At 39.4% G+C, this 13265-nt stretch overlaps 1 pseudogene; it reads left to right on the top strand.

The window, feature by feature from the left end:
- The first annotated feature begins 309 nt into the window (after positions 1 to 309).
- Positions 310 to 808, top strand: LOC132772845 (jupiter microtubule associated homolog 1 pseudogene; annotated as a pseudogene).
- Positions 809 to 13265: the final 12457 nt, after the last annotated feature.

Below are 13265 nucleotides of genomic sequence, written 5' to 3' on the forward strand. Positions count from 1 at the left end.
GTATAGGAGGTTTGTAGAAGGTTGATATTACCAACAGTCTCCATAAATTCTGTATCCACGGATTCAAACATCTGCAGTGTGAAAATGTTTTTTTTAAAAAAATCTGAAAGGCAACTCTTTGCTCTTTTATATAAAAGACACTTTTACATGACTGTTGTATATAATAGAATTTGAACATCAATGGATTTTGGTCTCCACAGAGGATCTTGGAACCAACCCTGAGTTGTCATCGGCAGCAGCTGGAGAAAGCGGTGTGGGAATATTATCTTCCGCTGACCTCTCACTCAGGCGGTTACTTCACATGCTGCCATGACGACCACGACCATGTTCAAGGTGATGGACCCCAGTGGACAGAGCAGCTCCAGGGTTCTTTGCCCAGGGTTCTTTGGAGCCAATTGGTGGTGGCTCCAATTTTAACTTGGGATTTGATTTACCAAAGGATCAACAAAGAGGCAGAAAGAACAAGATGGCATCCAGTATCTTTGGGACCCCAGAAGAGAATCCACCTTCCTGGGCCCAGTCAACAGAATCCAAGCCCAGTGATGCCAGTGAAAGTTCTGAATCTCTTGGGCTGCAGAGAAGGAACTCTTTTGATGCAAGCTTTGGTGAATGCATGAGCCCAAAGGACAAGGAAGGAGAGGCTCCTGAAAACACAGAGGTCGAAACAGACTTTGCTTCAGACCCAAGTGAAGAGATGTTCCCACTGGCGTCACCCATGCCTAGCCCAGTAGCTGCATTACCTGTACCATCTAGAAGAAATCCACCAGGTGGAAAGTCCAGCTTAGTCCTTGGTTAAACCTGATCACTTGATCATTTTTTGCTTCTTCAAACTACTTGGAACTCAAGTCTGTTATCTTTGCTTTTTCTTCCATGCTTGTGAACTGCACAACTTAAGTCTGAGTGTACTTCTGAAACTAGCATTAAAGAAGCACTTTATGTACTTCAAAAAAAGAAAAAGGAACCAACCCGCAGCAGACACCAAGGGTCCACAGTATCTGAAATTTCCTGTTAGAAGAAATGTGTTCATCTTGAAGATTACATTACAAAGCTGTAGCCATTTGATACCAATTTCTCATGGCTGCATTCTATAGTATTGTAGAACCAGTAGTTTGGTAAATTTCAGAATTTTCACATTTCCTTTTCTGTATCCTGTTTTGTGGCGTATTTTCAAATAAAATGATTAAAAAAGACATCTGTGTTAAAAAGCTTTGCCATTGTAGTTCAAGGTAGTGCAGAAGATCTCTGTAGGGGAGATTCTGCCTACCCCTGAAACAACACATCCCAGGATTCCATGTAGCAATGTCAAGCTAAATTGCTATGACTGTGTAGTGTAGATACACTCTGTGTTGTTTCTATGCTCTATGGATGATTACTCAAGGGAAACAACAGCAGGGGGAGGGGGAATAAAAGGTTAATGCAGAGAAACAGGGTGCTTTCAGATGCAATTACCTTGCCTTTTTCATGGATGTTTTCGTGGGGAGGGAATACAGATAATGGTGGCAATTTCTATTTGTAATCCTCCTGTATTTCCCCATCATTTCTTCCATCTTACTTCTTGCCACAAATATCAATTTAGTAAGGAAAGATGGAATTGCTACACAGTGTCTTTTCAATGATAGCGCTTGGGGCTGTCCAAGTGCTATCATTGGTAATAAAATCTTCCAGATGTTGATGGTTTATAGATCCCAGCATTCCTTACCATTGCTTATGCTGGTTAAGGTTGCTAGGACTTTCTGGCCAACAGCATCTCAAGGATCACATTAATTCATCCTTTGAGACATTGCTTAAAGGCAAAACAGGTATATGGAACAATCAAGAGCTTCCAAATACCGCTTTTGTTTTTAAGTAGCGCATCTCTTGACCTGCCTTAATAATTCTGTCCTTAAATAATACCCAAGCTGCTGATCAAGGTTTTAAAAGAAGATGAGATATAATATCAAAGGAGTGGTATCCACATCTGTTTTCCCCTGTGATATATTGTACATATTTATTCTGAGACCATATTTTTCAAACATACACCCAAGTCATTGGTACACCTTATATGTAGCATATTCAAAAATAATACCTTAAACTCTAGGACCTGCTGCTCGGTGCCTAGGAGGAAACATATTTTTATGGGTGTAAAGGTAAAAATCTTTTAGAAAAACTGGCAATATCTCCCAAGAATCTGCAAGGTGTCAGGAAGAGTGTGCCATTTCCTCACCGATAATCTGTACTTTTATCTTGCATGAAACAATTTTTCACACAAAAAAGTCTATACTTCCTTGTACTTGAGAATGAAAGAGAATTAGAAATAGGTCCAATTTTCTTCTGAAAAGCAGGCTTCTTCAGCTTTCGATTGGCCTTTCTCATGACCCTCTATACAGGACGACAGATAATAAATATAATGATTTGTACTGAAAAGAGAGCTGGAAGGATAATGGTCCCAAACAGTGTAGTCTTTTATAATGTTACCATAGTAAATAATAGCAGGACCATTTGTATGACGGGAGTTAAGGTTGTAGCTATGCTTCCCTTTTACACACACACACACCACTTCCCTCCCTCCGTGGCACTGCATTCCCCTCCCATGTTTACAAGTTTGTAATCACATTTCATTAATTTTCTCTGAGTTTGTAATATCCAAGGTGTTACATAAATAGAAGGATTTTGTCTATTCACAACCAATGATGATTTATGCACAAGTCATTAACGGCAATGTTGTATGGACAAACTAAACAGTGATAAAAGACAATAGATGGCTTCTCTGTGTTCTTCACTGCATTTCAAACTGTGCTTGGATTTAAACTCAGGAAAGTCCCACTCTCTGCCTTTATAATCACTGTGAATAGGTTAAGGGCTAGTTCAGAACGCTGAAAACTGACTCCTATCCTAGACCTAGATCAGAGCACCTGGTGATGTTAGAAAATCACTATCTAATGCCAGGATTGATTTGGGCTAATAGATTTCACATAATTTCTCCCAAACTTAATTGGGGCTAAGAATCAACAGAGCCACCAGATAGAAGAAACCATAACCGAATTATGTGCTACACATTACAGTAACCATTGTCATTAAGGATGAGTTGCTATACAGATGTCCGAGGACTCCCATCCTATGAGCACTTGGAGGACTCCCAAACTATATGAAGAGTAAGACAGAGAAATGTCACCAGCAAAGATGTATTTAATTCATCCTAGAGAGCTAGTGCATTGTAGTAGTTTAAGCATAGGGCTATGACTCTGGAAACCAGAGTTCAATTCCCTGCTCAGCCACTGGAACCTACTGAATGAGCTTGGGTGAGTTACACACTCTTGGCTCCAGCAAACTCCATAATAGGTCCCCTTTGGGTCACCAGAAGTTGAAAATGAGTTGAAGGCACACAACAACAAGAGGAAGCACACATTTTCAGACTATTTCTGACCTAAACTATAGATATATTATGGCATAAGCTTTCGTGGACTTGAGCCTGCTGCACTAGTTCTACAACTTTGCAACACAACAACATAGCTATCCCCTTGAATAACAGCAGCTGAGTCTGTAGTTTTGAGCATGTACTTTACCAATCAGACATATATTTCACTTTCAGGACATAAGGATTTTTCTGGCCATGTTAGCTGCAGAAATCTGAGACTGGTAGTCCCAAAAAATAACTTCCCCAAGAAATGGGCAGAGGATGTCAGATAACATCACGATCCCAATAACTTCAACACAAAGGGAATGCCTTGCTCTTTTCCAGGAACAGATAACTAACTCAAACAATTATTGAGATCTACACTTTGTTAGGTTCCTACAGTCACTTCTGAAAGGAAAAAAGAGGAAATGGGGGAAATGTATTTTTTATTATTTAGTCTTGTAAAATGCTGCCTCTGTAATGCATTCTCAAATATTTGTAGAAAACTCATTCTCTTTCCTCCCCATTGGGCATGTGACCAAATTCTACATCATGCAGATATTCACTTGACATTTGGTACTCTGTGGGTGGAGCCAGTTTCAAGAACAAATAGCTTGTCCAGGGGAATTGATATATTTCCTTTGAAAAACATGGTATCTAAGCCTAACACTAAGACTTCAAGAGCCATCAGGGTTGTCAAGGAAATCAAATCCCAATAGCACACAAGGCTGATTATTTCACAAAATTGCAGGAATGATTTTGCTATGTTCTATTCATAAATAAAACTGGAATTATAATAGCAAGCCTCCTAGATCTTTGTGGAACCACAGATAAAATGGTTAAACACTCACCAAATTAAAGGTGGGGTAGACATGATAAATAGCAATAGCACACAGCTTTTCAAAAAGGGATTTCAGGCACTGCATATTACTGGAAAAACACATACAGAAGGTATCGGTTGTGTCCTGCTGCCAACAATATGAGCATTTAGCGTTTCCATTTTTTTAAAAAATATTTCTTTAGTAGGCAGACAAATTTTAACAACACGAAATGTTTTGCTTCTATGGAATGAACACCAATAGTTTAACATAAATGATGGAAAGAATCCAGGCTGTGTTGACATATTTTATGAACATTACGGGATGCCAGATTGGAGGTGTACATCTGTGTGGGTTGGCCAGTCATCCCACCGCCGTCTGTGTATCTGTGTGCTTAAATGAATTAGCTATTATAAAAACAGTGCATAAACAACTTTAATGTTCTACCCTTCACTTTCCTTCATAGAAAAATGGTCAGCTTCACTAAAAAAAAAAACCTATAGTGAAGAAAAAGAAAGATGTTTAGCTCTTCTTTGTTTAATACAATTGGATTTTAAAAATATTTAAAGAGGTATTATAAACATAATGTTTTTATATTAGTTTTGCACTATATTTTCATTGGTGCTTCATTGGAATGCTGTTATTTTGCTGTCCTTAGTGAACACTAGAAGTTTTGCCCACTAGTGACAGTAAATGCAGTTTGAAGAAACAAGGTTATCCAAGGTCACCTAGGTACTTACTCTCTTTTTAGATTTTCCAGTCATTAAAGCCATGATTAAGCTGATGGCTGAAAATTACCCATATCACTTAATGTTTTCAAACATGCCATAATGTCCTATGACAAATAAATATCATGAGCTGAAAGGTTCTATAGTGGAAAATAATAATAATAATAATAATAATAATAATAATAATACACGCCAAACTACTCTTGGACTTCAGAATTCAGACTGACAGTTTTGGAGCACAATACTCCTGACCTCACAAACGTGTTAAAAAACAAAGTATGGATTGATGTTGCAATCCCAGGTGACAGCAGGATTGAAGAGAAACAACGGGAAAAACTGACACAATACAAGGATTTAAAGAACGAACTGCAAAGACTCTGGCACAAGCCAGTCAAGGTGGTCCCAGTGGTGATCGGCACACTGGGTGCAGTGCCTAAAGACCTTGGCCTGCACTTAAACACAATCGGTGCTGACAAAATTACCATCTGTCAGTTGCTAAAGGCCACCCTACTGGGATCTGCACACATTATTCGCCAATACATCACACAGTCCTAGCACTTGCGAAGTGTCTAACGTGTGATCCAATACAACAGCCAGCAGAGTGACCTTGTTTGCTGTATACTAATCTTGTTGTGTTTCAAATAATAATAAAAATATTTTTATACCGTTTTATCTCCCCAAAAGGTTTCAGGGAGGTTGCCAATATATAAGGCAAATATTCAATTGCCGGAAAGAAAACCATACAGACAATTACATCAAAATAAACATATCCAACATTAAAACACAACCTAATTTAACTTAACAAACAAAATAACAACTAAAAGCATCATAAAATACCAATATCCTGTTAAACAAACTAAAAAAATTAAAAACCGATTTCATTGTAGCTGTGGAATAACTGTGATATGAAACACTGATGGGTTAGATTCTAGGATAAACTAGAAACACAGTCAAGGGCCGCTTATGCCAATGTGCATGAAAGAGTGACTTTGCAGTATGTATCATCTAGTACAGGGGTCCTCAAACTGTTTAAACAGAGGACCAGGTCATAGTTCCTCAAACTGTTAGAGGGCCGGATTATAATTTTTAAAAAAGCATGAATTAATTCCTATGCACACTGCACATATCTTATTTGTATTGCAAAAAAACCCTTAATAAGACAAGATAATAATTAAAATGAAGAACAATTTTAACAAATAAAAACTTATTAGTATTTCAATGGGAACTGTGGGCCTGCTTTTGGCTGATGAAATGGAATTGTTGTTGTGTGCTTTCAAGTCGTTTCAGACTTAAGTTGACCCTGAGTGAGGGCCGGGTAAATGACCTTGGAGGGCCGTATCTGGCCCTTGGGCCTTAGTTTGAGGACCCCTGATCTAGTATGAGCTTTTGTTGCTGCTGATTTAAACAATGCAATAAAAGCTGGTGCTGTCTTGCATATTTCCTTAAGATGTGTGATATAAACAGTTGCATTCTCATGAAGTTTGCATTGAGTCAAAGTCTAGATGTAGTTAAACTTCATAGCCCATCGCTCTTAGATCTAAACCTTGTCCTCTCTGGGTGGTTCCAGTGTTCCTGCTATCAGAAAATAACACACACTACACATGCACCAAAAATCACCTATAAATACCACAGGACCTCTGCTTATTATTAGGGTGTATGAACAGGGGATGCCCCAGATTGGGAAAACGTTGACATTTATTTAAGCCATTCATTTCTATTCCAGTATGCAAATAAATATGTAAGAGGCTCACTTTTAAAAAGGCAGGTTTGGCAGAATTGGCCATTGCAAGCAAAGATTTATTAGGAGAAAAGCCCATAGGCTTTTATATTTGTTATTTTCCCCTTGGATTAGCAACAATAAAACAATTTGAACTTCATTTTAAAGCTAACAGTTTGTGAGCTAATTTAGAATCTGAATGCATTCCAAGGCTGATAGTCTAAATTTGCCCCAGATGGACCTTCAGTTCTGTTCAGATTGCTCGACAGCTATTTGTAACTAAGTCTGCAGCAATGGTCTGGCACTTGCAGCCTTGCTGTGCGCTGATCTCTCTCCCTCTCTCTTTCTCTCTGAGGAAACAACACCTATAAATCACAGTGTATTAAAAATGGAATGCACATCCCTACCCAACATCTAGAGAATCCATTGTCCTGCAGATAAGTATACAAATAAGGGGCAAAGCATCACTTAAGTTTGATAAAACGGGCGCACAGACACACACACACGGATGCACAATTTGAGGCAGGGGGGAGCAACAAATGCAGCTTCGCACTGTACTTTATTTCCCCCTAATCTGACTGACTCACAGTCTTGTGATAGTGAGATAAGCTAGGTAGGCAAATTTTTACAGAGTTGCAATTACTGAAATTGTCATTACGCTGCTCACTGTAAAATAAATATAGATAGAAGTGAAATTATGCACAGGCTAGGAGTAGAAAGTGTTTTGCTTCTGTTTGCTAAATTAATCTCTTCCTAAATGGCTGCAGGCCAGGTAGGTTAGCATTTGTGGTTTCAAAGGTTTTCAGCGCTTGCAATGAGCCATGAAATTACTGCATGCTGCTGAAAATGGCAGCTGATGAAAGGAAAAGAGCGAATCCCAAAGGCAGAAAGACAGGAGGAAGCAAAATTACAGGCAGAAAGTCTGATTTTTGATGTTGCTCATTGTGAAATGTACACCCAAACTTTTAATAAAACATAAAACATTAATAAACCTGCTAACAATTCCTTACAATTTCTTTTGAAGTCTTGGTATAATTTTCTGAATACTTATTAAAACCGGCAACGATTCAATAGTAGCCGAGCGCTTTCTGACTGCCGGATGTGGTATATCGGTGCACCCTGCTCACGACTTTTGAAATTAGATTTTTATTGATGTTTTTTAATTGAATTATACCCTGGATTGATGTTCCCTGTTAATAAAGTGACCCTAAACTGTTGAATTGTTGTATGAGTTTAGCTAATATTAATTTGGATAGCGAAGAGTAAAATATACCATGTAATCAAGTGTTGCTTTCTCATTCCAGATCAACTAAAGTTTGGTTGGATAAAAAGAAAGCTGGCTTTAGACCAACATGTTGTTAATAGCCACAGGTGTATGCCATTGAAATGTTGACATTGCTAGTAGAGGTGCTTTTTAACCAAAGATGACAAACGCTCATAGTAGAGACACTGGATAGACTATATATACTATAAGAAGTATGCTTTCATTGCTATGCTTTTTTCCATTTGTAACTGGACATATATTCTGCGCTTTCTCTGAGCTCATACAATTGAGTTGATGTTTCATGCACATCATGCTGCCCATGGATTTAAAAGAATTGTGGCATAATGAAAAACATATTCATGACTTAAATAATAATAATAATAATCACTGCAAGTAGTTGTACTATATTAAAAGCAAATAAATATAAATATAAAAGGATCATACGAGCTAGAATCCTGTCAGCCCTCTGTGTTAACAGTTGTACTTTTTCTAGTGTATGCAATAATAAGGAAGTAACTGCCAGCTCTAAGCACCCATGTTTTTTGGTGACCTGTTTCCTATTTGGGTGAAGCACATTGGTACACATAGAGTTAGGAGGAATCCCCAGACCCACCTAATCCAATCCCCTGTTATGAAAGAATAGACACCTAAAGCACTTATAATACCTTGAACACTTCTGAAAGATAGATATCCAATCTCGGTTTTAAAAGTCTATTACATACGTCTGAGGCAGTCTATTCCAAAGTTGGGCTGCTCTTGCACTTTGAATCTGATGTTTCAGACCTTCATCACTACAGCAGCAGAAAGCACTTACTCCATCTTGTACATAATGTCACTTCAGATACCTGTCATGTCACTTCTCAATCTCTTTTTACCGGACTAACCATATCCAGCTCCCTAAGGGTGTTCCTCCTAGGACTTCGTTTTCAGCCTGCTTACCATTCTTTTGCCCACTTCTGAAGATGCATGTAGATTTTTGGTCGTGTCAGGAGCGACCTGAGAAACTGCAAGTCGCTTCTGATGTGAGAGAATTGGCCGTCTGCAAGGACGCTGCCCAGGGGACGCCCGGATGATTTGATGTTTTATCATCCTTGTGGGAGGCTTCTCTCATGTCCCCACATGAGGAGCTGGAGTTGATAGAGGGAGCTCATCCGCCTCTCCCCGGATTCGAACCTGCGACCTATCGGTCTTCAGTCCTGCCAGCACAGGGGTTTAACCCACTGCGCCACCGGGGGTGCATGTAGGTAGAGGTAAAGGTTTTCCCCTGTCTAGTCGTTGTGCTCATCTCAATTTCTAAGCCGAAGAGCTGGCGTTGTCCATAGACACCTCCAAGGTCATGTGGCTGGCATGACTACATGGAGCACTATTACCTTCTCGCTGGAGCGGTACATATTGATCTACTCACATTTGCATGTTTTTGAACTGCTAGGTTCAAATTTTTGGATTCCGTTGTACTGTATTTAGCTGCATGGCCAACACCTGAATAGACTTCCTAAATCCAAGCCATGCATCATGGAATTTTTTTCAATTCCATCCTTCCTCAAAGCACCAGGAGTTGCAAAAAAATGGGAAGTGCTTGGAGAAAACAGTGGGAAGAAAATATTAAATGTTCATATCTTCATGTACAAGAATGATTAGTTTCTATAATATTCACCCCTTGCAGGAGAAAACCACCTTTATACAGTTTTCAAGATGCATTTGCACTTTGTGAAGCCTTTTGTAATTTTTTTTAATTTTGCATAGACAACTTTGTGTATCTCTATGCAGAATAATTCTTCAAAATATTTTGATGCTGTTCTTATCTTCTTGGCAAGGGTTTTAAAAGTACCAGGAAATCACCCGTGCTATCAGGAAAACAATACTAATTAATATTTTCCATCCTGAAGCACTCCATTTATGTGGGTTTTGCTATTGTGTGATCGGTTGTTCAGCACTAGATCCCTCCCAGAAGCTGTAAATATAATGGGACAAGCATTTTGTCCACACTTTTGGATTGCAATGATGTGTGCGTTTTCTAGCAGGTAGGTCCTATGAAATTCAGACACAGTGAGGAAACAGATGGAGGAAATGTTCCTAATGGTTATTCTATCTATTACTAAAGTTTTTACTTTAAAAAAGAAAACATTCACATGACATTGACCTTTTCATAGAAAATCCAAAAGCAATTTCCAGCACAAACACAACACTTTATTCGTACTCTAGGATGTGGGATTTTTTTTGTTTAATTTCAGGGTATATTATAGCAAAAAGAAGGGGGGGAAGCCACACACAAAAATAACCAGAAAGGTTTTCACGTGTATCACAAAAATAACCTCCATGCATTTACTAAAAGGTGCTTTGAGTATGCAGTGGAAATGCTGATAGCAATGTGCAAAAGAAGCCTTATTTATTCCTAGGTAGTTCTCTAGTTTTGATTATCAGGCATACCTCTGGATGGAAGGGAGATCACAGGGCTTTCAGATGAAAACAGTAAGCATTTTGCAATATTGCACCTTTATAACTGAAGGCATGTCCATCCAGGTCTCCAGAGCTAACAATGAGCAAAGAAACAAAAGAGATCTATGATTGTCTCTAGCATTATAAAATCTGAATGTTGATTGGCCAAACTGCTTTTTTGTAATACAGAGATCATCATCAGGGGGTTGGACTGGATGGCCCACGAGGTCTCTTCAAACTCTATGATTCTTTGATTTTATGATCAGAACTGCTTGGTAGGGAGGAAGGATTGCGCTTTCCCTTCCAACTTAAAGAGATTATTAGTCAAATCGGCCCACCCAAATAATAAAGCTGTGTGTGCTCCTGTGCTCATATATACATATGTGGCAAAATATGTTGTGCACTTCTGCTAACAAAGAAGTCCCTTGCGCCAGATATCAACTGTTTGCAGTGGCTAAAAAGCCCTGTTTTGTGCATATGCTCCAAATCTTTGAAGAAACTGACTGGGATAGTATAACAACATCTCTGCCTAATAGGAGTGTGCATAGTGCCCAAAAACCATACTGCATTCGGTTCTGGTTTTGGCTGTCTCCTATTCCATTTTTTTGGGAAATTCCCGAAATTGCGCAGGGGGTGGTGGTCGTTTTTTCCTCAGTAAGATTCAGTCCAGTGGCACCAATGGAGAAACTTTAGAGGCTCATTTCTCCATCATTTTAGGCCTATCGGGATGAAACTTGCCTTACTTGTAGCTCACATTTATGACTGCAAGTCTACCAAGTTTCAGAAAGTTTCAACAATCCACTGATTTTTGGATTTTTTAAAAGTTTTCACCATCACATCTTTTTATAAAGAGAGGTGCCTGCTCTTGCCCAATTTGCAAGGCTGCCAACATGCCACAACCTACGCCTAAAGTAGAGTGCCACTCAGCCCCATCACCCGCATCAGCTGAAAGATTCAGTTGCTCTTGTTCTGTTCCAGTTAAGGCTTTGGCTGGGTCCTGCCCAGTTCATTTGCAGTGATCCAGGTGCTGCCAGATCGCCGAATTTTTCCAAACCCCAAATCACCAAACAGAATTCTGCACACCTCTATTGCCTATGAGTCAGTTGGTTGTTGCTGTTAGTTGACATCAAGTCAAGTTTGGGTATGTCTACACTGTATAATTAATGCTGTTTGATTCTTTTTTTAACTGCCACAGCAGAATGCTATCAAATCTTGAGTTGTAGCTTTACAAAGTCTTTAGCCTTCCCTGCCAAAGTGTGCTGGTGCCTTGCCAAACTTCAAATCACAGGATCTCATAGCATTCAGCCATAGCAGTTAAAGTCTTGTCAAACTGCATTAATTTTACAATGTAGATGACTTATAGTGATCCTATAGATGAGAAACTTCCAAAGTCACCCTGATTTCAATAGACCTAACTCAGCACCCAGACTGGTCTATGTCAGACCATAATTCATCACTTGCTTCTTGACTATCTGAAAGTGTTGTAACTCAGCGTGTGCCTCATGTATCTACTAGTGCTAGTAGGAGGAAACGAGGTTTGGAAGAGGAAGACGCTCAGCAACAGCTGAAGCGCATTAGGAACATTTTCCTGAGACTACTGATGAGGAGGATTTTCAGGGGTTTACTCGGGAGGAGATGGAAACGGAGGATTACCGTGGTGTAAAGCGAGTAGCACGCAGTTCTGATAGCGATGAGGAAACTATTTCCAAGCGTCTTAAAGACATAGCGGATTGCTATGAATCTGACAGTGATGATGAAGAGCTGGACTGGACCAGGGTCCAGGAGGTTTTGGATGTGATTAATGCTCCAACCTCCAGCGATGAGTTCCAAGGGTTCACAGACCCATGGGTTTTGGATACTGCTTCTCAGGATACAGCCCGGAGTGCAGACTGGCAACAATGGAGGGAACGTGATTCACCTGTGGAAATGGATGCACCTGAAGGTGAATCTAGTGATTCTGATGAGATTTAAGGAGTAGCCTTGGAGCAGTCTTGTTGCAGAGTTCAAAGTGTCGTGTACCTGTGTATCCTGCTCTTAACTCTTGCCTTGAGTCTTTGCATCCAGAACCATGTCTCCGTGATCGTGCTGACTACCTTGCCTGGCTTGGAACCGTGAGTCTTGTCTCCTGTCCTGACCCTGGAACGTCTTGACTACTCTTCGCTTCTGCTTGACTCCTACTTGGACTTCGGACCGCTCCTCATGCTGCTTTTTGTATTAGGACTTTTGTACTGACTGTACTCCGTTTCTATCCACGACCTATTTTGCCTGCCTTACTCCTGCTTTCCTTTTTTGCAGCACAGACTGCCTGGGCTGCTGTTTGTTTACATTCCTGCCAGCCGTGGATTCTTTTGTTTACAAGCTCTGCTGATAAGAGCCTTTTGACTTGTTAATTTGCCATTAAACACCTTCTGTTTTTTTAATTTTTTTTATTTACATACAATAACAACTTACAGAATAGAAAAAACACAAAACAGTGAACATTTTACAAACACATAACCCCACCACCAAGGCCTGAACATGTATAATTTCCTTCACCATGTATTCATAAAGCAACCCTTAATCAAATGTCATCTCCAAAATTCCTGACCAACCAAATTCTGTTGTTTTCCATTTTCACTCTCTAAGACATATTTAATAAAGACTGACCAGTATGCCTCAAAATCTGACCTGTTAATTTCCCCCCTGAATACCCTCATTTCCATTGTTAGTTTGTCATTTAAAGCTACATTCCAAACTTCCCTGTACCATGCGTCCAGTGTTAGATTAGTTATTATTTTCCAGTTCTTTGCTATTATAATTCTTCCCACTGTGAGCAAAATAGTCACCAATTCTTTCTTTCTTGTTTCTACATTCAGCTTCGTGGTATCCATTAATAGTGCAACCTTAGCATCCGGCCTAATATTTGATCCTATAATGTTGTTTATTTCAG

This window comes from Anolis sagrei, chromosome 4 (genome assembly GCF_037176765.1).
Source record: "Anolis sagrei isolate rAnoSag1 chromosome 4, rAnoSag1.mat, whole genome shotgun sequence".
In the NCBI taxonomy this organism is placed as follows: domain Eukaryota; kingdom Metazoa; phylum Chordata; class Lepidosauria; order Squamata; family Dactyloidae; genus Anolis; species Anolis sagrei.